The following is a 23,840-nucleotide window of genomic DNA, read 5'->3' as shown; positions in this document are numbered from 1 at the left end:
GTTCGAATCTCATCGGGGAGCCCACTGGAGGGCTGGAAACGGGTCCTAAAACACATGCAGGAACGGAACCCATTCAGGGTAATGAATTGCCTAGTGACTACATCTCCCAACATGCTATGTGTGAAATTGAACTTTACTTAAAGAGGGGACTAATGGCGGTCTCATTAAAGCATGCTGGGTAAATGCGGCATAAATGCTCTGATTTCCTGCGTGGGGCCTCTGAGGAGAAGCGCAAAGGCTTCGAAACGCGTCAGGCCGAAGGACAAAATACTTGATGGGAATCTGCAATGATCTTTAAAATGGCTTTGTGAGTCACCTGCTGGCGAGTTGCGGCCTCAAATCTGAGCAACTTGTGGGATAATCAATATCGCGGCGGCTCCGGCCGTGGAGGGATCGCGCTGCCTGTAATCGTATCAGGACCTACAGAGAGGTAATGTTCCTCCCTGAGTGGCGTCAGCAGGTAGAATAATTGACATTGTTCGAATCTCATCGGGGAGCCCACTGGAGGGCTGGAAACGGGTCCTAAAACACATGCAGGAACGGAACCCATTCAGGGTAATGAATTGCCTAGTGACTACATCTCCCAACATGCTATGTGTGAAATTGAACTTTACTTAAAGAGGGGACTAATGGCGGTCTCATTAAAGCATGCTGGGTAAATGCGGCATAAATGCTCTGATTTCCTGCGTGGGGCCTCTGAGGAGAAGCGCAAAGGCTTCGAAACGCGTCAGGCCGAAGGACAAAATACTTGATGGGAATCTGCAATGATCTTTAAAATGGCTTTGTGAGTCACCTGCTGGCGAGTTGCGGCCTCAAATCTGAGCAACTTGTGGGATAAAAAATATATATATATATATATATTTATATAGTCCCAGAATGCCTGCGGATTTACTCACCTGAGTTTAATCATGCTGAAAGAAATAAAAGAAATGGGAAGATACTGGATTTCATTTGGTGGTGACTTGTGCGCAGCATACCTTTGATAAAGGGCGTAGCCCGAAACGCGTCAGGCAGCGCGGCAACCGTGAGCTCTTCCCTGGTTTGTAATGGGCCTCCTGCGAGTGCCTCTCAATCGTAGGGTAACCTTTTCTTCACATACATACGGCCATACCCAGGTCGTGAGAGGCACCACTGCGTGATGCGGATCCGCCGCTGTTGGAGGCAACAGCGGCCAACGGAGCAGGAGGAGTGGGAAAGTTGCTTGTTTGGGAGCCGTGCTTTTAAAGAACTGTGCTTGCGAGACATCAGCAGCCCACATGGGTTTTACGATGGACTTCAAGTCCCAGAATGCCTGCGGATTTACTCACCTGAGTTTAATCATGCTGAAAGAAATAAAAGAAATGGGAAGATACTGGGTTTCATTTGGTGGTGACTTGTGCGCAGCATACCTTTGATAAAGGGCGTAGCCCGAAACGCGTCAGGCAGCGCGGCAACCGTGAGCTCTTCCCTGGTTTGTAATGGGCCTCCTGCGAGTGCCTCTCAATCATAGGGTAACCTTTTCTTCATATATATATTTATTATCTACTGGCGGTCGCCAGTAGATAGTTATAGTTAGGACCGTGTTTCCATAGGAAATCTCAAAATTCTATTTTGAATAACTTTGGCGCCGGTTGACGAATCTTCGCGAAATTTTCAAAACTAATGGGGCGCTCCGCTCAGCTCCTACCCTGAAAGTCTCGGGGGGATTCGTCAAGCGGGGGCCGAGAAAAAAAGGGGGGTCCCAAAACGCGTTTTCCCCATGCATTTTCCCATAGGACCTTTAGTCGAAGGTACAGCCCGAACGGCTGCACAGAATTACTTGAAATTTGGCAGAGAGGTAGTCCTCAGGTCAGGCATGTGCCTTTTGCATATATGGAGTCAATCTGTTCAGTAGTTCCTGAGAAAATTGCAGTGAAAGCACATAAATATCTATAGCCGTGCGCGCACCGTGCGCGAGTGTAATTCTGATTGGTGGTTACATGCCAGTCAACGTTCGAAATCAGGAAGTGTCGGCCGCCATTTTGTTTGTTTTCAGTGCAAGAGTGAAAAAGGAAGGTGGCTAACGTGAAAAGGGGGAAGGGTAGAGAGTTCCTGACCCCCTAGCCTTTCTCAGGGGGTCTCTGAAGGCAGATTTTTTTTTTTTTTTTTTTTTTTTTTTAAATCGCGGCATGTTGAAAAACCATAAAAAAAATAATAAATTTTAATACGTAGTTTATTGTAAAATGAATATATATATAAAAAAAAATACATTCATAATTTAGCATTTAAAAAAACTTACAAATTCACTGAAAAAACCATAGGTTTCACACACGTTATAGTTAGGAGTTAGCATTTAAAAAACCTTGCAAATTCACTTAAACCATAGGTTTCACACATGTTATAGTTAGGTGGATATTTCACTCGTAAAAAAACAATGTAATTCCCCCGTTATAGTTAGTTCAGATAACTATAACTCGCGCGACCGCCACTCTATCACAAGGATGATGTCATCAGTGATGTCATGAGTGATGCCACTGACCATGTCATGAGTGATGTAATATGTGACGTCATGAGCAGGATTGCGGGCGCGCGAGTTATAGTTATCTGAACTAACTATAACGGGGGAATTTCATTGTTTTTTTACGAGTGAAATATCCACCTAACTATAACATATGTGAAACCTATGGTTTTTTAAGTGAATATATATATATATATATATATAAAACCAGAGTTGCTCTTTCCGTAGCGCGGGGACCCGTGAAGAGTGGCGTACATGCCGGCAGAGCGTACCGGCTATGACAATGTTCCTCAAAAGCTTGAATATCGTACGCTCTCAGGACAAACAGACAGGTCACCAATATAAGTTCCAAGGGCCCGATTCACAGAACTAACTAAGACAAAATCCTAAACTTACTATCATTTCGGTATTCACAGATGGCACTTACTCATTTCGGTATTCACAGAAGTTAGGAGTCCTAACTTTAGGACTCCTAAATGCCTTCTGTGAATACCGAAAGTCTTAAAATTAGGATTTTTCTCAGTTTAGTAGTAGTATAGTTAGGAGTCCTAACTTTAGGACTCCTAAATGCCTTCTGTGAATACCAAAAGCCTTAAAATTGGGATTTTTCTCTGTTTAGTAGTAGTAAAGTTAGGTGTCCTATGTTTAGGAACACCTAAACTGAGAATAATCCTAATTTTAAGACTTTCGGTATTCACAGAAGGCATTTAGGAGTCCTAAAGTTAGGACTCCTAACTTCTGTGAATACCGAAGTGAGTAAGTGTCTTCTGTGAATACCAAAATGAGCAAGTGCCTTCTGTGAATACGAAAATGGTAGTAAGTTTAGGATTTTGTCTTAAGTTAGTTCTGTGAATCGGGCCCCAAGTGTTTATTACACAACGCGTATCGACTCCAGTATATATATATATATATATATATACACCTTCCTGATGCAGCGGAGTGGGTAGGTGAGCCACGAAGCTCTGAGCGGGAGCAGAGACACTACACTGTGTGTCCAAATTACTCCACTGCGTTCTGATGAGGCAGCACATGAAAACCAAAGAGGTTTGCTGCCCTTCTCCGGGGCATTAACTAGGCCTGGGCTAAATTTCCGTTCCGCTCGCGGAAATTGCTATAATTTGACATTTTCGTGTTCCGCGGAGAGCGCGAAAATGTCAAAATTTCCGCATTTCGCAGCTTAGCGATAATTTGTTTCTTGCTCGCGCTGTAAAATAATACATTCTCGCGCGCGCTATCGCCTTGCCTGAATCCCCGCGTTCGCTGACAAGTTTTCCCGATCCGGTCGCGTTCTCCACGAGATGTTGGATTGTTGGTAGCCATTTGCGCTGTCTCGCGACAGTTCGCGCCCGCATTAACGTCATGCGTCGCGCGATCACGTCTTTCTTCTCGCGATCATGCACTGCGAGAAGAGTGAAAACAAGATGGCCGGGCCCGCGAGCAACCGCATGGGTAAGTTGGCGAGCCGCGACCACACAGAAAATACCGCGAACGGACGGGAAAAAAACTTCCGCATCTTCGCGATATTTCCGCGTGTTTGCGGAGATTTTTAACATTTTCGCGATAATTTGTGAAAGTCGCTTTCGCAAATTCCGCCCACCCCTAGCATTAACCCTCGGATAGAAAGATTGGTAGGTAGCGTTGCACCACACCACCCACTGTAGATAGTTTTTTAGTCACCTGGTCCTGAGGAAATAGCCAACTGATCACTTTGTGACATTCTGAGGCGAGAAACATGTCACATTAAAACAAAATAGTCACCCCCCTCTCTTCTCTTTTTATTGAGGTTGGGACCTTTGCAGAATAAATAAAAATGACCACAAAGGTTTCCCTTACCTGTTTTAATCCACACAGCACATCTACACGCCTCTAGGCCCCTCACACCCACGGCACCTATACGGCAAGGAACTAAAGATCTCCGAAAAAGAGCCCCTTTATGGGTGCCCGACGAGCATTGCAGCACCGGCCCGACGAGGAGCAGACCCATATGATGAAGCATGACACCTAGCTTGCTGGGTGTGTGAGGGTTCTAGTTTCGACAGTAGGTATCCCCCACCTCCTCACTACCTTAAGTCCACACCAGGTGGCCAACTTGCCACCGAGGAACTCCGCACCTTTCATTGTCTTCTAGCTTAACTCAGGGCAAGTACGTTGGACCTCTATTAAGCCCCAGCTGTCCCTCTCTTTGTTGATTCATGTGTTTCACTACCCCTGGGAAGTGGAGGGGTTATTCCTTGCTTTCCAGCGTTGTACATTGATGAGCTGCGGGTCCTTCAATGGGGGGGGCGCCTTCTTGGATCCATAGAATAGCTCTGTCTCCAGCTGCCAGAACTGGATTGGACCAAATAGAGCTCTGATGTCCAGGAGAACTAAAGGGCCATGTTCTCCTTTGTCTCAAATAGTTATTGCATCTTTAATGGCTGTTAAGTCTGCAGTCTGGGTGTTGCAGCCTTCTCTGAAGGCTAACTAGTTTGTAACTGGTAATTTGTTATCCTTAATATGGTCTTTTAGTTGTTTGTTGACCACATTCTCTATTGTTTTGCCTAAATATTGACCCAGTGTTAGTGACCTGAATTTCTTCGGTAGCAGCAGAGTGCTTTTCAGTAGAGTTTGACCAGTCCATTTTTAGGCAGTCGGAGAATACTCTCTGTCCCAGTGAGCAGCTCGTGTTTGGTCCAGTATAGAGGGATGCGAGTTGCCACGTTTTTAGTTACGGGAACTGAAGTCGGATCTTTAGCACTAGATGAGGGCCTTAGATTTTATAAGGTTTTTACTAGGCAATTAGTAAAGATGGGTTCAAAAGTATCTTATTAGGTCAGATGTTTCCTTTTATTCAGAGTTGAAGGTATTATCCTGTGCTACTAAGATAGGGCCCGATTTACATAGGGCACTGGCGGCAGAGGCTCCGCATCGTGGCAGAAACTCCGCATTGCAATTTGTCATTGCCGAGATCCCGGCACGAGTGTGAACATTCCGCCACGACTGCAGAGCCTCCGCCACGATTGCGGAAGGTCTTTGCGAATCTAGGCCATAGTGTTTCTTTTTTTGTTTGTTTCTTGGGTCAGAAAGAAATAGGCAATTCCATTGCACTTGGCTTTAGAGGACTCAAGAGTGACTGGTTGTGGTGGTTTAGTGAATCTGTTTATCAAATTGATCAGTTGTTTGGTCTATTCCTTGTTTCAAGTCATTCTGGAAATAAGAGGCTTTCGGCCCATTGCACAAAGGTAAAATGAGACAAAAGTCTTACTTTATACGACTTTCGGTATTCACAAAGGGCATTTACTACTCATAAATGCCCTTTGTGAATACCAAAAGCCGCAAAGTTCAACTTTTTATATCACATAGGACATTTACGAGTAGTAACTGCCCTTTAAGAATACAAAAAGTCGTAAAGTTAGACTTTCGTCGCAGTTTACCTATGTGAATCGAGCCCAATGATTTTATGTTTTTTAATATGTTTTTCTAGCCGATTTGAGACTTTTTGAATTGGGAATCTATGGTCTTTGCCTCCAGATCCCAACCAATTTTCCAACTGCTTTCTTCTCCTTATTGAGGGCCAACTTTAGAGTTTGGGAGATGGGACACAAACGTGATGGATATCACGTACTTGGGATTACAAGTGCATTATATCCTATGGCATTTGTAATACAGTGGATGGGATATCCATCATGGTTGTGAAATCGAAATCAGGCCCTGAGTTCTTAAAAGACCACACTGTTGTTTTTTTAAATTTTATGAGCTGCGGGTGGAATGTTGTTGGAAATGTTTGATAAACATCTTTATTAACAGAAAGAGAAATAAGGTTGGTGGCTATTTTTCAGAATTAATAATTAGGTTTCTGCCAGTGGGCTGCGACCTGTTATTTAATAAGAGCGACTTATGCTCGATTAAAAATCACTCCGAGGTACTAAAAAATATTGTCAGTGTTGTAATAGTGACCACATCAGATAAAATACATTTAGTGGTCAATCTTTGCAAGATTATCAGCAGTGATGACCTTAGTGCAGCGGCAGTGATGTAAAAAAAAATGCTGTATCATTTTGGAATTCCTCAATATGGGTAACACAACAACCATAGCCACAATGCCAGTGGCATCAAGGTAACAATAATAGTAAAAACTCAACAGATGCAGCATGATTCATCATTCAAATATCAGCGTTAAATATATTTTGGAAACTATTTATCTCCGAACATCAGCTTGTGAGTTCCAAAATACACACATTTTTCAAATTTTGTATACATATATTAATTACATCAAGCAAAACGTTCTAATTTATGAAGCTTGGCTGCACAGGGGGGAGCTACTGACTGGAATCTGGAGAGCTACCAGTAGCCTGCCCTAGACAATACTTTGGTTTCCCTCCAGAGGGACAGCGGGAAAACCAAATTTGGAAGATCTGTAGATAGTCTGGCAGTTCAACCAACATGAGGTTTTAATGGTAAACTGAACTTTTGGGCGAAGCTGACCGGAGGCCAAGATGGCTGCTTCTCTTGTGAGCCCCCGAGATCAGCTCCTATCAGCTGCTTGCACCAGCACTATTCTTGGCAGTCTGAGGCCTCAGAGAGAAGATGAGATGACGAAGACCATGTGGGTCATTTCTTAGGCTACAACTTTGATGGGAGTGATACAAATTAACTTTGCTTTTTCCTCCAGCCTGTCAACTATCAGAAGGGTGTAGTGCACACTAGAAGCAATGTGGCAGTAGCAACCTGGGCTGCATAGCCCGCTCAGCAGCACACAGGGAGGACCAATTACCATGGAGCTCCAGCAGAGAAAGAAGGCAGAGTAAACACCTGAGAACCATAGCTCACCAGCGAGGCAGCAAGAGATGCTTGGGGACGGGTGTGCGGTCGGGGAGGCCACAGGAGAGGTTATATATCCCTAGTTGGTGAACAACGAAAGGAACCAATAATTGCTGCAGGTGATTTTATCTTGCCAGCATCAAGCAGCAGCATCATGCCCATAGCAGAAATTGGATGAGTGAACCCAGAAAATACAACAGAAAGACATAATCCTGCAGAGTTGCAATGATAGGTGGGTGACAAAAAAGGAATGGTATTTCTTCTATTTTCTAGAAAGGTCCCCAAAAGGGATATCAGCGTGGAGCAGCATGATCCAGAGGATGCCAGCATGACACTAGGCAAGAGATTCCTTCTGTGTTCCCCCAGGGTGGAATCTGACCTGGAGGGAAAAAGAGGGTCCATAGCCTCTGCTAAGAAGGCAGTTCAGGAGAAAATGGAGAGCCTACCAAGCAGGAGCAGGGAATTCTACAGGAGCAGCATAGAGCACCACAGAGGATCCAGGATCTAGAAAACAACTCTAATGCATATGATGCTGAGGTAAGGATTTAACGTCCATTAAATCAGTGGTGGCAGAGGGATCCTCAGGCTCGATGCAATATTGGAACAATTGGAAAATTTAGCACATGGTCCTCTTCTTAGTGTAATAGGCAATCCAGCAAATATTACAAAAGAGAAGCTGTCAGAGGAAATATGAGGATTGGCAATGGAGCTCCTGAACTCAGACATAGATACTGTGCACCAGATGGTACGATCATTGTATTGTCTTCCCTCTAAGCAGCGGAGCGTGAGCTATATATAAATTAATCTGAGGAGCTCCTGTGGGGCAGGGAGGTAGGAGAAATAAAAGGTTGACCACATGACCTTTCTTATTCCTTGATGACTTTGTCTGTTTTTCTCTTTCCCATTTTGGAGGTCATTTAGACTCACTGTGTTCAGATAGTGAGTGGATTACTGAGATAGGTTACGTTAATGGATGGAGTTTATTACTGCACGCAAATTTAGTCTCATAAAGCTGGTCAACCTTATGTGGTGCGATATTGTGATGTAAAGGATCAAAAGCTGAGATCTAATATTATTAAAAGATTTAAACCTAAAGTGAACTTCTTTACCAATGATAAGATCCAGAGTAAAGCCATTGTTGTAAGTAGGGTGGGTTAAATATTGTGTGAGATTCCAGAATCCACCGCCACGGGCCGATTAGACCTTTTTGTCGGCTGACATATATGGGAAGGACTCCTTTAACCCGGCTTTGTTGTGGAGCGTGCACACCACACTCTGGATCCCCAACCCAATCTGGGCTGCCCCCCCGACCTATCATTGCATGCATCATGAACTTTCGGGATGGCGATACGGCGCTGCGCCTGGCCAGAGAACGCAGGGACACCACATGGCAGGGCTCCAAATTATCCTTCTTCCCGGACTTTACCATCATGGTTCAAAAGGCCCGTCACAAATACAATGGAGTCAAAGCCACCCTCTGGAACTTAGGTCTGAAATATGGCATGTTATATCCCGCCAGACTGAGAATCGATGTGAATGGCAGACCTTGCATCTTTGATAGCCCCTCTGAGGCACAGGAATTCTGTTGTGCATACAGGCAGACCACCATTTAGACGGGTGCAGAGGGTGGCAGGCCTTCTCCTCCACACAGCGGCTCTGACGCTAGCATGGAACATTTCTCTGGTTCCGGGACTGGTTGACACTATTGCACTGTTCCTCCTTTATTCTAGCAGGACTATATTGGGATAATGTTATCCATCAAACTGTCATGTTTCAAATAGCTGGTTGGCTAACGTGGTGTTGCCACCCCTCACGGTGTACACCTTGGGTTTGTTTCTGATTACACGGATGTACTGTTTCAGGGTTTCTTAGTTCCACTGTAAAGTAGATTGGTACTCAACATATTGTGGTTTGTCATGGGTTTGACTTGTTCTATTGGTAGTAAGGGTGGGTGTGGGGAGTGGGGGTACGTTGCTACTGTTTTTCCATTTGTGGTTTTCTTCTGTTTGGTACACTGTCAAGGCTGGAATTCAATTGTTGGAGCTTATATTTGTCACTCATGTTACGTTTAACAGATGGCTCAACTGCGTAATATTGAGGGTCCTGATGGCCTGTCCTTGATGTCCTGGAAATTCAGGGGTCTCAACGACAATCGCAAAAGGCAGCATGTTGTCCATTATCTTATTCAACATAACGCGGACATTGCCTTTTTGCAGGAAACGCACTTACCTAAATCTGACACTGGTCATTTTGCTTCTAGCTGGGGCGCACACAGTTACTTCGCCAATTTCAGCAACTACGCTAGGGGCACGGCCATTCTCATTCACAAGAGGGTCCCCTTCCACCCCTGTTCAGTCATACCGGACACTGAGGGTAGATACCTAATTGTCACAGGGTCACTAGTGGGTCACAGTTCCACTCTGATGTGCATATACGCTCTGAACACTGACTCACCGAATGTTTTCATTCTCTGCACTCCTAGTTTGCAAAAATAGATCCCACCCTATTCTTAGTGGGGGGAGATTTCAACTCAACCCTGCATTAGATAGCACTGCCGCCTCCCCCGGCGTCAAGCAGCGTGCGTGTCGTGCTCTGCTCGATCTCTGCGAGCACTTCTCTCTCTTAGACATAGGGCGGAAGTGCTACCCTTCCCACACTGACTATACTTACTACGCTGGCCAACACAACACCTGGACTAGACTTGATTATTGGCTCGTATCCCCTGCCATCTCCGGCTGGGTGCATTCCATTGTGACTCTCCCATGGACGTATTCGGACCACTCCCCGGTACAACTTCTCCTTAGGGTTCCCAGACCTGAAAGGTTTGAACAGCAATGGCGCGTCCCAAGCCCCGCCATCAATGACGACCTTTTCCATACCGAAGTGCGAGAGGCTATTGAAGACTACTTCACTATCAATACGGGTTCAGTTGATACCTGGGCGGTTCTATGGGAGGGCTTCAGGGGAGTATGTATCGCCAAACATGCCGGGGTTCACAAGGATCTTCGCAGCACGCTTGCATGCTTAGAGAGTGACCTGACCGAACTGGACAACTTTATAACACACTCTCCTAACCCAGATGCAGCTGGGAAACGTTTGGCCCGCCTCACCGAATACAGGGACACTGCTGATTGCGAGATCCTTTACTTAGGCAAATATCACACTGCTAGGCGATACGGCGAGGGGGAGCATCCGGGCCGTGTACTGGCTCAGATGCTTCGGCCCCCTTATAACAGGGCCTACATTACGGAGCTGCGATCCTCCACAAACCAGATGCTCTCCGGCTCTACTTTGGAAATTCGTGACGAATTTCTTAATTATTTTACATCTCTTTATACCTCCAAGGTTGGGCGAGACTCCACGGCTCAGGAAGCTTATTTATTGGAGATCTCATTGGTATACTTGGAGAAAAACATGCAGGGATTTTTAGCAGAACCAATCTCCGAGGCAGATGTCCTTGGTGCCATCGATATCCTTCGTTGCTCTTCTGCCCCTGGGCGGGATGGCTTTATGGGAGAGTTTTATAAGGCATACAAAGATCTTTTGGTGCCGCAACTAATTGAAGTATATGCAGAGGCCCTCGAGAAACAAATCCTTCCTCCCACTCTCCGTGAGGCGGTCGTGATACTCCTCCCTAAGCCGGGCAAAGACCCGTTGTTTGGGTCATATAGACCTCTGTCCCTACTGAACTTAGATTACAAGAACTTAGCTAAGATAATCGCCAATTGTCTGTCCCAGCTGATGGAATATATTATATCGCCGGCTCAATCTGGCTATGTCCCCCGTCGATCAACTTCATTGAATCTCAGGACTCTCTTTTCGGTCCTCCACATAATTAATCTGGATGTTCCCGCCGCCGTAATCCTATTGGACACTGAGAAGGCCTTTGATTCATTAAAATGGCCCTTTTTTATTTCGGTTATTTGTCATATGGGAATGCCTATAGGATTAATTGCCACCACTGCTCTATTATATTGCCTCTCCACTGCGCGACTCCGCCTGCACGGCATGATTTCCCGTCCCTTCTCTCTTACACGGCACCCGGCAGGGCTGTCCTCTGTAACCCTTACTGTTCATCTTAGCTATGGACCCCTTAATTTGTCACTTTCAGGAAAGGCATCTGCAGAGAGGCCTTCAATTCAATACCAGTCCTCTTCTGGTCTCGCTCTATGCTGACAACACCATCCTTTATGTCAGAGATCCCCAGGTGAACCTGGAGCCACTCATTAGGGATATCCTCCGATTCAGTCAACACTCTGGCCTAGACATCAACTGGCATAAATCGGTTATTTTTCCCTTAACCCCCATTACGACATCATGGGACTGCGAGTTCCCCCTCGAATGGTGCTCTGACTGTCAAGTATCTAGGCATACACATTCATCGAGATTCCGCCCAGATCCTTTGCATTAATTACGGGCAGGCAATCAGCGCCCTGGAGGCTCAAGTGGCAAGGTGGTTGCGGTCACCATTGTCCATCACCGGCAGAGTTGCAATCATTAGGATGGTGGCGCTCCCTAAATTTTTGTATCTTTTCAATAATATTCACATACCCCTCACAAATAGTTTTTTCCTGACGTTGCGGTCACATCTTATCAGATTGGTGTGGGGGGCAAACAGGCCTGCGTGCGCTCGCAGGTGCTCACTCTTCCGTATGAGCAGGGAGGGTTCAGAGTGCCAAATTTTCATTTATATTACCTGGTGGCCCAATGCAGCTACGCCTTCGCATGGTACCACCCAGACGCCAGGATTCCCTTCCTCTGCCCGGAGGCTGACTTCACCCTTCCCGAGCGGTTATCCACCGTGTTACCCAAGGGCATGCCCAGAGACCCTAATGATATTCAGACTGTCTCCACCACCAGCGGGGCCTGGGAGAAGCTGCTTTGAATCACCGGCGCCTCTTACTTTATTCCTCAGCTTTTCCTGTCCCCAATGCCCGCTGGCTGCCAGTCACCGGCGAAAAACTGGTGCAGCGCACACTGGCCAAATTTGGAATCTCTAAATTGGGCTATTTGTCTCCAGATGGCCAAATCTTCTCCAGATGGCCAAATCTTCTCAGCAACGGAGGAGGTCCCCATCCACGATGCCACTTTTATGAACAGCTTTGTACTGGGCTGAATACGCTCTGCGAATCATGCCACTCTGCCTGGATTCCCCATCGAACCGGACTCGTTCACCCCCTCTCACTTGTCATTGAAAACGAGAGTGGAGTTCACCTCATCTCAAAACTATATAAGGCATGCTCCGAGATGATACCGGTCAATGATGACAGGTTCCGTAAGCTCTGGGAGGAAGATTTAGGCCGACCCATCACAGACGACCAGTGGGCTTAGTGTTGTGCAGTAACCAAAGAAGTATCACTCAACAGCAGGCATACGCTACTACACTTTAAGTTCTTACGCAGAATCTATATTACCCCGGCCAGGGCCCATAGACTGGACCCGTCCAGTCCCCATAACGGCCGTAAATGTGACACCCCTTATGCTGATTTTGCACACCTCACATGGACCTGCCCTAAACTACAGCCCTACTGGGTGGGGGTACACAAAACACTTGGCGCTACGACGGAGCTGTCACTGGTCCCCATACCTGAAGTGGCACAGCTGGGATATGTGGTCAACTTCCCTAAAACTACTAGGAGGTTTGCAGCTATTTGCCTGCTGCTAGCCAAAAGAGCAATTGCTATTCACTGGGGACGTAGGCCAACCCCCACGTTGCAAGGTTGGATGAGCAGTCTGGCCTGCTGTAACATCAACAGTGAAATATATTCCAGTACCCTGCCTGGCTCCTCTCGCCCCAAGGACATCTGGGGGCCATACAGATCCTATGTAGAAAAAGCTCGACAGGCCACTGACTCCCAACTGGAACGGGGTATTGTCCCTACGGGGGTCGGGTGACTTACCTCGCCCTTTCCATATAATTGACTCTATTCTGTGGTCCTCTGCAATGCTCTTGTCCTTTAAATTATGTTATTTTATCTGCGATGGTTGAGCACGGGTGGGCATGTGGACTCGCTGATGTGGAGGGGGTATTTGCTCTTGGTGTGGAATTATGTCCTTCAAGACTGAGTTTGGTATATCTTCCTTGTAGGTTTTCCCTTACAGCCTTTTTTCAGTCGGATTACTGTATTGACGCCTAAAGCTCCATCTTATCTTTATCTATTGTGATGACATTGACAGTTACCACCTATGACTTTTTCTATATGATGTAACAAATGATAAATAAAGTTTTTAAAAAAATATTGTGTGAGATCATTTTCTTTGAGGAAGGACACAAAAGATGTAACTGATCACTGACACATCTATCCAATGGGTATTGCAGTCTATTAATAAGATGTCCTTGATGTTATTGCTTTTTAGATATTATGCACATCATTAATTCTTCCAGGAAACAGTATTTTGTCTATGTTTTGGGAGATAATACTGAATTGCCCTAGGGTTGGGTTTTTTATGGCAAACTTCAAATCAACACCCACAATGATATTAGTAGACTTTTGGGGTCATCTATTTATAGGGCTTACTGTCCTGATCTGAACCTCAGCGCGCATTGAAAAGGGCACGCCGGGAACAAAAATCTTCAGTGCACCTTCTTACAGTTAATACTCTGTCCCCTGGTATCCATGAACTCCTGCCTGCTCAGAGGGCAGAACATTAGTGAAAGGCAGGCAGGATGTTTGAAGCAGCCAGTCCACCTTTCACTGTGCAAGCGGCAACCTTTCAGAGAGGTGCAGAGAACCCCTGCAGGCAGTCTGTTTTCGGCATTTCATCAGCAGAGCTCCTCCTCCCCTGCAGATGGAATGTCCCTGTGATCAGCACTGTTTTTCGAAGTACTGCTATATTACATTTTTGTCACTGTGAATCATACAGCCTCCATTAATGTGGCTAACAGCCTTGTTTAAAGCTATAATCAACAATTTAGACATCTCGTGTTTACTTTATTGCATTCTTCCTTTCCCTTTTACGGAATATGAGTACATCCAATATGTTTTGTTTGGAAATTTCACATTGTTTAGGATAAGCATAGTTTCTGCCAATTAAATGCAACACCATATTATTTTTGTGCCGAGAGAAAAATTGTGGATGGTCTACTGATTATTGACACATCACCACCTACGCATCTTTGCAAATTTGAAATGTAAAGATTTAGATCATTATTGGAATACATTTATTAAGATATGCAAATCTGTAATGTGCTGCATAACCTCTCAGCCCAAGGGAGAATCGAATGCAAACAAGGCAGCACAAAGATTTCCTCTTTTATGCTACCCTCCCAAAAAACCGTGAGTTGGGGGCAGTCGGCTGTCACTATTGTCTTGGTTTAAATCAATAAAGGGTTCTGGTCCATAATCAGCAAGGCTAGGCCAATACTAATGTGAACAACAACAAAATTGCAAATACTGATAGCTATTTAACAAATCACTCTGCGCAATCACAAGTGACACTCATAGTGATTGAGAAAATACATTTTGAAAGATATTAATTTGTATTATTCTTATTTTTTTGAAAGGTTTGATTTCAAATCCAATTTGTTCATGTTATTATTTCAATGAACTTTTCAAAGAGTTGTCAGGACCACATAAAACTATATACACATTACTTTTTTGTGGCAGTACATTACATATCACATTTGAAACAGTTAAGAAATGTAAAGAAGCTCAAGTTCCAAAAGAAGTAGAAGAAAAGTAAATAAAAACATAAACAAACAAGTATTGGAAAAAAGAGAAAGAGTAAACCAAGGGCAAGGTTAAGGCGTAACAATGTTTAGAAATGTCTGAAATACAACCTAACCCTAGGAAAGTGTTGGCCAAACAGTCCTGTATTCAGGTCATCAAATATCAACTTCATTAACCATTTATACGGTACTTATACTCTCTGGACCTGATACATAAATTTAAGAGAACTTGTTTGGTTACAAAAAAAGGTCGACGTGTTTCAAACCCCTTTAGTGTTTTAATGGTGTTATCCTCAAGACCCGGAACAGGGAGCTATAAATGAAAAACAAAAGAAAAAAGTGCACGTGTTAACATTAAACCACAGCACTCTGTAAGCACTCCGGACTTCACACCAAACGCTGTTTAACTTTTACTTTATCAGAATTCTATGTTGGCACTAGCTGTGCACTGTCAATTATGTGTCAACCTCCACTGTTAAATAAAGACAGAGTAAGGAAAAAAGGAAAGTATTTAGTAAAGACGCCACGACAGCGCACTAAACGTTGATTTACAAATTACTTCAATCGACTTACTTTCAAGACGTCCATGTCATTGTCTTGAAGTTTTTAAGTGTTTGTGGCGATATTTAAAGAGGGGTGGAGATGGATAATGCCTCTTTCAACAATATACGAAGAGAGCATCTTCCAGAAGAAAAGTGAACAATCAAGAATCAAAGATAGCCTTCACAGCGTCCGTTCGGTAGAATAGCATAGTCCACACAGCACCGCATTATAACATACCTTGAGCCGACCTCTCAAGAATGTCCGTGGATTTAATCCAGATTATTGCGGCCCACGCGTTTACGTGCCTTTCAATCGGTGAGTGGAAAAATAACAAGAGGCTGTTTAACTGCCAACGGTCAAAAGGCAGGACGTGCTGTTGCAAAAGCATTGTTTTGAAGACGTTAAGCCGAGACTCACGTTATCGAAATTAAGCCGAACAGCAGAGAGGCGCAATGTTTGCTCACCTCGAGCCAGTATTTTCATTCTCTGCATCCATGTACGGAACACCCATCCATTTTATGGCCAGCAGCAACGCCGGCACTTAGGTGCGCGTTTTTATGACGATACCGAGGGCCATGTCATGTGACCCCACTGGTCTCACCCAACTTTATTGCTAACATTGAGAAAAAACATGTGCAATCCAACAGTTTTTACAATCCGGTGACGACACTGTTGAAGCTGTCACATGGAGTGTTGACTTAAATGCAGTTTAAATGAAGACTGCATTAAATCCAAAAGAATACCTTGGAGACCAAAACAAATGTCAGGCCGATGTCTAAAAAATGATGTCCAAACAATTGATGCCCAAAAATTAGATATCCAAAAATTGGATGTCCCAAAAATATTGGATGTCCAAAAAATTGTCACAACAATGTGGGCTGTCACCTTACAAACAGCTTAGATGTTAAATTGCATAAAACAGTGGTACTAATAAAATCATTTGAGAAAATGATTCAACTAGGAAAATGTGACTACTATCATAAAGTGAGGACACTCCATATCCAGAAGAAACTAGATTTATCTAGTGTGACACTAACATCTGCAGTGATATATGTCCGGATTGGTATGTCCGTTTAGGAAAAAAGTAAAGGGAGACGATTTCATAGATTGTAGATAATTTGTTCAGTCCGTCCACAGCCGTGTGTATTTTACTAATAACATTGCTTCTCTTTGCAATAGTGCCCTTTCCACGTCACCACCTCGTAGATCTCTTTCTATTTTGGATAGAATAGTCCATTTCAGATCGTTCACATTGTGATTTTTCAATATCCAACGGTGCACCAGAGGCGCATTAACAGTCTGTTTACGAATTGTGGACATATGCTGCGTCATGCGTTGGCGGGCCTCTTAATTGGTTTACCCAATATACAATTTTGGGCATGGACATGTATCCACCCATGCAGGTGCTCCCTTGAGAGCCCCCCTTCTAGCCCATTCCAATAAGTTTTATTTTTTGGTATTATATCACTGTTGAAGTAGGGTATGGAAGATCACTTCAGGCCTTCCCACCATAAAGGAACTACAGAAACTGGCAGAAAAGTCCATTCATTAACCACCATATGTGACACCAGGTATGGATTTATGTTTGCTATCACTGTACATCGCAAACTAGCAAAAATGTTGCGGGCCGCTGTACAAGGTCAAAAGTAAAGATACCATCAACATGTGATTGGAGGCATAGCTGGGATTTGAGAGTGGAAGTAGAGAGTTACAGCACTGTGGTCTACTCTTATTTTTAAAGAACTGTGTCTTCAATTCATCCTTACATTTGAGAATTATTAAGGTAGACCTGAAGGAAACGGGAATGTTTTTCTAGATCCTAGTTGCATACATGAAGAAGTCCTCTTTCCTTGTTTTTTCTTTTCTCCCCTTTTTGTCCCCAGACTGGTGGTGCCCTGGCTGTAGATGTACCATTGGAGGTGGTGAGCTTGTCAGGCAGATAGGCAGGGGTGCCCACTTTTGTTTTGTTGATGAAGCAACTGGTTTTGAAGATGGTACAGGCTGGAAAGGGGTGCCTTTGCAGGTTCTTCAGGATGGGAGTAATGCGGTTATATTTCTTGAGGCTCTTAATGAATGTAACACAGGCCAGTGTGGAGTCTGAGAGGCCAGAAAGCAGGGCATTTGTACCATCCAGAAGTGGGAGGGCTTGAACAGCAGTTCTAACATTGCTTTTTGGGAGGAACAGTTTCACCCTCTTTGGTAGAATGAGCTGGTACTAGGCTGTCTTTGTTGTCCTGGTAATTGGTTTCTTTAGTGTGAGGTTGATGTCTAGGGTGAAATCGAGTGACTTGGCATTGGGCAAAAATTGGGGTTCAAATTGGTTCTCATTCATGAGCTTGAGTCTTGTTTAGACTAGCTGGTACTTTTCTTTCTTGGCGAATAGCGGCAATTCAGTTTTGTTGGTGTTGAGCTTCAGATATATAGTGGATAGCAAGGTCTGGCTGAGATGAAGTAAGTGTTTGAGGCGTTGGATGTCAAGTGGAGGAGATGTTCAAGTAGAGTTGTGTGTTTTTGGCATCTTGACGAAGTTTGATGTTGTTACCAGTGAGTAAAGTCCCAAGGAGCCCCATGTAGAAGTGGAAGATTATGGATACAAGATAGAACCCAGTGGTATTCCCCGCTGATAGTGATCTTCTATTACCCAGAGGTAGCCATGTGAACAAAGTGCTGTTGGTTGGATTGGTAGAAGGAATACAAGTTAAGGATGTTGCCAATCAGCCCAAATTCAGGAATTAAGATTTTGGCTAAGGATAAGATGGTCGACAGTGTTGAAAGCACATGAGAGCCCAAGGAATTTCAGGAGGCGGAGGACATCTTTATAAGAGGTCAGGGGGGCATTGTATAAGATTTGTAAGGTAGCTGTCTCCATTCTCCACTGGCAGTCATACATGAAATTGCTGGTGGCATTGATATGATCTTGGAGCAGCGCATAGACTGCTTTTTCAATGATCTTACTAATGAAAAATAAGTAAGTGATGGGCAAGTAGTTGAGGAAAGTCATGAAGGACTATCGTGGTCTTCTTCAGGAGTGATAGAATCTGGCCTGTCTTAAGAGCTTCTGGGTAGATGCCTAGCATGAGGAAAGTATTGATGATGATGAGTACGGGGTAGTAACGCTTTAGAAAGATATAACCCACCATCATATGCCCCATCATACACCCCCCAATATCCAGTAGTCACAATTCTAGGAGTCACCCCCCCCCCTCCCTCCACAAGACATTTTGTTAAACTGTCTCAACTGTTCAAAATAAACCATTCAGAACACAGAATGGCACATTCTGCAAATCATATGAGAAACTGTTGAATTCCATAGTTTTAAATAGTGCAGTCTTTTCTTTTAGGTACAGTGTGTCCTTCCTCACCTGGGGCATCTTTGTGTGATAGTGTATCTAGCCTCTTAGGATTCTGTTTGTAAAACTATTTTAATTTCTAGTCAAATGAATGCCCAGGTAGGTAGGTTTCTCTGTTGTAATTAGAAAGGCAGAATCTGTCTGTTGTGATAACCTCGAACCTTCAATGCAGTGTAATACAGACTCAGTCCAATTATTGTTTTCTATAACTTAAAAAGCTTTCTAAAATTCTACTAATCAACTCTTTTGGGTCTTCTGTACATAACAGCATATCATTCACATGCAGGGAAGCTCTGCCTTCCCATTTGCTAACTCATCTGGTTACCCTTCCCATGTGAAATAAGAGGGACTGTACCCCATTAACTGTCACGCTTGCCATCGGTGAGGTGAGAGCAACTTAATCCACTCTGTGGCCCCAGGATCCAAGCCCACCCATCTCAAAACCTGAAACCTAAATAGCTATTCTATTGACTCAACATCTTTTTTGCCTCTGGGGAAAGTATCACTCGTGGCTCAGTTGCCCATTTAACTGCCTCCAAACAATTATGAAGTCTCTTCATATTCAATATGAGTGAGTATGTACCCCTGTAGTTGCACTACTAGTGTTGCACTCCCTTTTTCTATGGGTTGTACGGTTTATGGTGTGCTATGAAAGCAAATTCTCTAAGCAAGGATATTGAACAAAAAGTTGTGTGAAGGCCCCTTCATTATTCTAAAGGGGTAATTTCATTCAATGACATACATACATACATACAGACTAGCATTACAGTCTGCTCTTCAACTGTTCATAGGCGCAGATGTAATCCCTAAACTCAACTCAACTCAACACATAAATATATTACTCCAGCCAATGAAGTTTGATAAAGTCTACCAAACATTTATTAGGGGGTATTTGATTTAATAGTTAATGAAATATAGATATATTTTCAATGTCCGTATCCTTCTTAATTCAAAAGGAAAAGAACATTGCCATTTTTCAGTGCATTTCTGACCATTGTGGTCCTTCCTCAAGTGGACGTGGTTATACATTTAAATTTTCTCATTATGATGGAGGTGGTCAGAAAGGAAACTGGCCGGTCATTCTGGCTGGCATCTGATGGGCTCAGAGAGCCCCGTTCGCCAGTCGGAAGCTCAAGGGCGGGCCTTTCTGCCCTTGTGATCACAATGCATATTTCCGACATGGTTTCCATGCTGGCCTGTCCGACATGACAACCATGTCGGAAATCATGTTTGGGGGCCCCCAGCAGGGTTCCCTTTGGTGCACGGCCTCAGTTGGAGGCCGTGGGGGCACCTATGATGCCCCCCTGTTGCTCCCTGCACCTTGTGACAGGTGCCTTGAGGTGCCTGCCACGCGGTGCTGGGATGAACCTCACCTCCCATTTCACTATGGGAGCATAATGCATGCTCTCATAGAGAAATAGAGGAATGCGACTGAACACTGTTCGGTACCATTCTGATGAGGTGGTCAGGCCCGCCAACCGGGTGTCAGTGGTCCCGAGACAGAGTCGGTGTCGGGCGGAAGGAATTCCGCCCGACATCGAAAACATGCCCTAAATAATATTCACTGGAGTGAAGAATCAACAAACGGGAAACTACTTGTTAATGCAAACTGCCTGAACACATGGCCAGCAACACCCGTGTGCTTGCGAGCCAACAGGCTTGTGGGAGCACGAACCAACCAATCGTCTAGGTACAGATGAACGAAGATCCACTGACAGTGAGCCACTGCCACCAAAGGGGCCAACAGCTTTGTAAAGACCCTCGGGACAGACTTCAGACCAAATGGCAATACAGCGAATTGAAAGTGGTCTTCCCCAATCACAAATCTCAGAAACCTCTAATGATCTAGAGCCATGAGAACATGGAGGTAGGTGTCTTGGAGGTCGATGGAAGTCATAAAGTCCCAGACACCGACCAAGAGAATTATGGACTGTAAGGTCACCGTCTTGAAATAAATGGTCCTGACCCACCCATTCACTCCCTTCAGAACCGGCCTGACACCTCCGGGTACCTTCTGAACCAGAAAAGAATCCAATAACAACCCTTTCCCCGCTCCACCACGGGAACAGGAACAATTGCCCTCTTCACCACCTTCCAAAAGAGCCTGTTTTTCTCCGTATCCCTGGGGACAGGAGTACGGATGGTGCCCCAGCCAGAAGGCAGATTGACAAAGTCAATACGATAGCCACTCCTGACAATGTTCAAGGCCCATAGATCCTTCACATGCCGTCACTAGGCATCGAGAAAAAACAAAAGCCTGCCGCCCACAGGATTTGTTGCCCAATTGCAATCGTTGTCAGGACTTCATCTTGAAGGAACATTGCTGATCTTTGGCCCCTGCCGAGGCCGAAGACTTTTTGTGCTGGAACTTCCTCTGATGATCCGAAAACGGGCTGGAATGTTTCCGGGAGGAACGAAAGGAAGAAGAAGAAGAAGGCTGGTCACCCTCCTCTAATGGATACAGCTTCTGTAGAACCCAGGGAACCGAGGAGCGTTCCAGGTCTCGCCCTTCACCAGTAATCAAGTCCTTAATTCTGCTATGAAATGGCATATAAAAAACGGGAGGTTTAACATATTATGCGAACATCCCTTCTGCTGCCTCAGCGGATGGGAAAGTAAAAAAAAAAAACAAATTCTCCCAGGTGTGCTGCAGAATGTCTGGGATCTCCTCTCTGTGCACAAACTTCCCTGTATAGGTGGATGGGCAGTCAGTCTCCGAAGCCAAGGAATCTCCAGAGGTGGAAACCACTGAACCCACATCAGGAAGTGAGCCCCTGTGCTTGGGCTGAGCTCCGTCATCCAATGCTCTGGCCACAACTGCCTCCATCATATCCTGGACCTCAGAGGCAGACAGCAAAGCAGAAGGATCAGCAGGGCCCCTGGATCTACTCTGGCGAGCAGGAATAGGCTCATGTTCCTCCGAAGATGACAAAACATGCTTGCGCTTGGAAGATCGCTTCCCTGCCACCATAACAATAATGAACAAGGAATAGGCTTCCCCTGTCAAATAAGCAGCAAATCCCACAAGCAACCAATCCATAACAAAAAGACGCACCGTGTCTCCTCGGCACAGCGCATCATGGCCTCAACGTTGATCAGGCCGGCCCCGAAGTGCCCGACAACATGCACACATACTTTTGCCGATCTACAGCAAAAGCAGAAAATCCAGGGAACAAAACAAAAAATAACAGCAGCGGGGGCGTGGCCAGCAAGATGGCCAAGTAGCCACGTTCATAGCGAGCTCCGCTGGCCCCGGTCTAAATCCTGGGATAATCCTGTTCCTCTTCACTGCAGCAACACTACACTGGCAATCGCATGGTGCCGGCAAGCGGTGGTGTGCCCAGCGAGAAGTATTGCGGCGTCTTTTGCTTTGTATCGAGACCTTTTCAGCGCGATTATCAGCGCGCGGTCTCTCTCAGGATGGCGACTGCAGCAGGATAGCTGGGACCCGGGGCCGGAGCTGCGGTGCTCCCGCCCGGCGTGGCAGTGGTGAACGTGGAAGAACAAAGGCGACGATCTCCATATCCGACACCGTGAGCTTCTCTGATCCTGAGCCGCGGCAGCAACATCGGCGATGTAAGGCTGACTCGGTGGACTCCTGCGCTGATGCCGAACGGCCACAGTTGGCGGTGTGGGAGTCGGGAGCACGGGTTCATCCCCACACCCTGTTACTGAGGGGAGAACTTCCACGGCTGGAGCGGCTGCCATCGTGCCACTACCCGTCTGCTGGGATTGAACAGGAGCCTCTGTGGTGGGGTGACCGGCTCGCTAGTTCTCCAGTCTCCACGATCGCAGCCCCATGACTGGATTCCGACGGACGGCACACTGGAGGGCCGATACACCTGCTCTCCATTGATGAGGATTGTGCCCCGTGGCTGGCCCGACGGTGTGTTCCGCAGAAAGTCAGGCGGTGTGGCACTGTGACCCCATCCCAGCCTCTCTGCCACTACGCACCAGGACACATGCGTTTTTTTCTGGGAGAACTGCGCAAAGGATACCGAGGTACGACCCCTGGGCCTACTGCATGGGACAGTAAACCACCAGAGGCCGCTGTCTTTCCGCTTGGGTGCCTACTGCTTTGGGGAGTGCTCCGGCCTCCTACCCTGGGACTCACGCTGCTGGGTGAGTGATGGCCCCTCCTGCTCTCAGTGATAACACTTTTCGGAGCTGGAGACACGGCATTATCGTGGAGTAAGGTTCGGTGGGGCCACAGGTAAATTACCTCTCCTCCGTCTGCCCCCTCTCCGCAGACTCTAATACCATAAGAGGGGTCGAGTAGGCCACAACCAACAATGAGGGACGTACTTCTTTGTCTTGATGCGCGCTCTGGGCCCTAGCACTCTTACTGTGACACGCGGCTGTGACTCACCCACCTCCTGCCACCACCTACGCATACACTCCAAGATCCGCCATTCCTTGAGGCTGGTCATAACCCTAGAGGTGCGCTAGTGCCGTGTGGACTGAGACCTGGGACCTGCACAATTAACTTCCCATGCACGGTGGGCACCGAAAGAAGTACACCAAGTGGCCCAGTGGACCGGGAACAGTTCACTACCTCCTCCGCACTTTGCCTATCGCTATTGTACTGAAGACGACTACTGGAGGCTCAGGCAGCACTCTGAGTAGTGGCTTACTCCTTAGACCTCCCTTAGTGCGAGCGCGCCCCTGGATCCCCGCACCAACCTACACGGCCTGTCCAGCGCTGCTGCGGCTGTCCCAAAAGAACCGAGACGCTCTGGGAATGAGGGGCGGTGGAGTCGCCAGTGATACGACGGAGGTTGTGACTGTGAGAGGATGGTCCGGGACATACACTAACGTGAGGTCGCTCACGATGGCGAAAGATAAAGAGCCCAAATCATCCAGACAGGGGAAACTGGACCGCTATACTAAAGTGCTCCCAGCGTAACAGGTGCAGAGGGAGGTCCTGCTCCTCTTCCAGACAATGCGACCATATTGCAAGCCATACATGCATCCAGGGAAAGCTTGGAGGGGAAGATCGCAG

General features: G+C 45.8%; 1 long non-coding RNA gene across 1 annotated transcript in view; it reads right to left on the bottom strand.

Annotated features, from left to right (window-relative positions):
* Nucleotides 1-15,998, bottom strand: part of LOC146799201 (uncharacterized) — a 331,480-nt gene extending 315,482 nt beyond the window's left edge. Inside the window, exon 1 of the long non-coding RNA XR_014969247.1 lies at nucleotides 15,726-15,998. This is a non-coding gene — a long non-coding RNA (uncharacterized LOC146799201). The remainder of the gene's footprint in view (nucleotides 1-15,725) is intronic.
* Between the last annotated feature and the right edge of the window lie 7,842 nt (nucleotides 15,999-23,840).

This window comes from Triturus cristatus, chromosome 9, assembly GCF_964204655.1.
Source record: "Triturus cristatus chromosome 9, aTriCri1.1, whole genome shotgun sequence".
Taxonomy (NCBI): domain Eukaryota; kingdom Metazoa; phylum Chordata; class Amphibia; order Caudata; family Salamandridae; genus Triturus; species Triturus cristatus.
The sequence above is the reverse complement of the archived record's forward strand: the minus strand, read 5'-3'. Positions and strand labels throughout refer to the sequence as shown.